This window comes from Camellia sinensis, chromosome 8 (genome assembly GCF_055761805.1).
Source record: "Camellia sinensis isolate YWXY chromosome 8, ASM5576180v1, whole genome shotgun sequence".
Lineage (NCBI taxonomy): Eukaryota > Viridiplantae > Streptophyta > Magnoliopsida > Ericales > Theaceae > Camellia > Camellia sinensis.
This window is the reverse complement of record NC_138968.1, coordinates 107,633,901-107,637,454: the sequence shown is the minus strand read 5'-3', so window position 1 is coordinate 107,637,454 and position 3,554 is coordinate 107,633,901. Positions and strand designations below refer to the sequence as shown.

General features: G+C 31.4%; 1 long non-coding RNA gene across 1 annotated transcript; it reads left to right on the top strand.

The window, feature by feature from the left end:
• The first annotated feature begins 1,176 nt into the window (after positions 1-1,176).
• On the top strand, positions 1,177-2,454 carry LOC145796648 (uncharacterized). Its single transcript, XR_014337138.1, has 3 exons — positions 1,177-1,223; positions 1,357-1,470; positions 2,377-2,454. It is a non-coding gene; the product is annotated as an uncharacterized LOC145796648 (long non-coding RNA).
• Positions 2,455-3,554: the final 1,100 nt, after the last annotated feature.

Sequence of the window (3,554 nt, the reverse complement as noted above, 5' to 3'; positions counted from 1 at the left end):
CCTAAAAACACCCACTCTTCACATGCATGGGAGCGGCATTATGCCATCTAAGCCACACATCAATGGCGTTCTTTGGCCTGCTGAACCTGACCCATCATACAGTCTATTATTGGACATGTTTTAACAACTTAGTCCTACCAAGATGCAAATTGCAAACCGAAGACATTAGCAAGAAATCTTCATGGAAGGAACTTTTATGGAGGTAGATATGTGCATCTTTAGTCAGTTTTTTGATGTGCAGAATGCCTTGTTTGAATTGGAGGAAAGAATGTATTTGAATGCTTTATTGCCTGGTATTGATGAATTCTGATACTTTATCTTCCTTGGGGCCAAGGTTGTCTTTATTGGACCTGTTCACTAGTGATTGATGTGATGAGAATAATGAGTCCTTTTGTATGTAATCTTGTGAAATATTGTGTGATTATGATAAAGAAAATGATTGTGCTCAATCTCATAAATCACAATTGAAGATTTGATGAAAACTACGTGAGGGTACATACCTGATTGCTGAAAAGCTACCCAATTTTATTGGCAGCAGGTTTACGTTTTCTAATGTATCCAGTAGCCCTTTTTTTTTTTTTTTAATCAGAGCAAGATGCATGATGGATGTCTCTTTTTGTGCTGATCTACTTTACTTTATAGATTGGTTGTATAATTATTACATTGGTTTGATTCATCCGTGATATTAAAATGCAGGACAATGATCTTTCGAAATTTGATGAATTGAGGAATATAATTGAGAGTTTGGGTGATGACAAAATTATGATGGAAAAAAAAAATATTTACTATTGGGACTAGGGAGTTGTCAAAATCTTCGAAATTCTTTGAATGCTTCCAAATATAAAATTCAGAGCATTACGGGGAGAGTTTTCTCTAATGGCCAAAGCACTGACCCATGCCTTTATTTTTTGTGTCACCTAAATTAAATTTCAAATGGTTTATTTCCCATTGCTTTGCTTTTAAATTAATTTAATTTCTGGATTCCATCTCTCTTTCCTCTTTTCTTTCCTTCATGAGAGAGAGAGAATCATTAGAAATATTAAAGTATTGTTTCATATGAATTATACAGTAATCATTTCTCTTATTGTGGTTCAGGTTCTTTGTAGGGCACCGTGGCTGACAACATCAAGACTTCCAATAAGAGTTCTCTGTATGGTGGGCCTTTGTGCTCTCACAGGCCTTTGTGCTCTCCCAGTGTTCTTCTTAATCACACAAAGAAAGAGGTAATTTATTTTTCACTTGTTTGATTGATCAAGAAATCACTAAGATTGTATTTGGATCTTAAATTTGTGAATAATTTTGTGAAAGAAAAAAAAATGAAATGAAAGAAAAATAAAACCCAAGTGACTCTTTCAGATTGTGGTTGACTGCTACTGGGGAATAGTAGAGAGACATGCTCTGCAACAATATAATTGGAGTGGCTACAAGTGCCTCTTTCAGATTGTGCGTGACCTTAAGCTTAAGTTGCAGGTGAGAAGTATGGCTCCTGTGTTGCTATTTGTTCTGTAACATTTTTTGCTTTTGCTCTTTAGGGTATGCATGTAGTGCTTTTTCTTCATTTTTTTTGTTTTGTTTTGTTTTGTTTGGTTTTGAGTTTTTGTTTGTGCAATTGTAGATTGATAGATATACATAATAATATTACCACTGCTAGCTTGTAATGATCAAAGAGAAAATGAATTTACTTTGGATCTCTCTCTCTCTCTCTCTCTCTCTCTCTCTCTCTCTCTAGTGTCACCATGTCAGCACCGAATCATCATATAGAGGTCTGCACTCATAATTGAATAAAATTCATGCTTGCATTGATGGAAACATCTTTTCATTATACGTATTTAGTCATCTGAGTTAAAACTTCAAATTCTTGGGTTTCTTGGGGTGGGGGGGGGGGGACTCGTAGGATTTTAACTCCCGTCATTAGTCAAATCCTCTAACTTTTCAAAATAATTTGAGTAGGACAAAACCTTATATGATTTTTTGTCTTTGAAATTAAGTATCGTTATTCATCCTGCTGATGTCTTTGATGTTTTTTTTTTTTTTAACTCTGTTATTTGCTACAAATGAATGGAATACGGACACCTCATTATCAATACTGCCATATTCTCCAATATTCACAAAATACCCTAACCATAGCCAAATATTTGTTGATCTCATTGCATATGAAGATGAAATATGATTGCTTCTCCTATGGAAACTGTCTCATCATATAATGTTTTCCATATTTTTCTGGAATATCTCATTTATGTGAATTTATAAAATCAAAGTCCTGGTGGGATGTGTTGTTCCTTAGAACCCAAATTGGTAGACTTCAATGTCTCTTAAATATTTTAATTCATAAATGAACTCCTTGGTTTTAATTCATAAATGAACATGCGTTTGAAGGGGTATCTAATAGAAGGAAAAGTCTGGTTCTCAATGAAGATCTGGAAGGACAAATTAAGGGTCTATATGAAAAGTGAGTGTCATTTCTTGCATATATTTTATATTGCAAATATTTGATCATTAATTGCCATTGTAATTATAACATATACATTTTAATCATGATAGAATTTAAACATATTAAGTTGCATTTTCAATTATTTGACTTGTATTATCGAAGTGATTGAGCAGTTGCTCTTTGAAATTCTAGATGTACTCTCCATTATGTTGGGACTTAGAATTAGTAGAGCATTAGTAATGATTAATTCTTAAAAATGAAGTGGTTATATATATTTTTCTTTCTGACTCCGCTTTCCTTGAGCTATGTTATACGATTCTTTAGATTTATTCCATTTTCATAATGTATTTTTTGATTGTATTTTTTAATTCCAGTGGTTTCTGAATTAATTTGTGTTTTTATTTTTCAGGTCAGAAATTTCCTAGAGATATGCAAAATATGGTCAAAAAATTCAAGAACTTAGTTTTTTCAAGTTTTTTTTTTCATGTTTTAATATATGTAATCACAGTTAAAACTTTTTATTAATTCCTTTGTATATACTTTTGAACATTTAACTTTCATTTATAAAATATATGACGCTATTCCATTCAATATATGGTTGTGATTCAAAATATAGTATATAATGTGTATTACATTTTTCAAACACGCGTACAAAAATAATATTGATTATTCTTTAAATTTGTCGATTTTTTTTTTATTACAGGTTTTATTAGTTATTAATCACACTTAAAAGATGTGATCTAAATGTTTTTAATCACACTTAAAAGATGTGATCTAAATATTTTTAATCGCACTTAAAAGATGTGATCTAAATGTTATTAATCACGCTTAAAAGATGTGATGAATCATTTTTTAATGACACTTAAAAAGTGTAATTAAAAATGACTCATTTTAATCACACTCGCAAAGATTACACTTTAATAAAACTTAAAAGGTGTAATTAAAAAACATAGTTATCTATATTTATAGTAGTGTGGAGTCCTAACTTTGATCTTCAAGACTTGTAAGAGAAGGTGGATTTAAACCCAAAAGATTGCAAGAAATCAAATGTTTTAGAGGTTTGTAGGAAGTTTCTAGAGAAAAGGAGGAGAAAATATGACTTTTAGAGTGAAAGTAAGAGGTT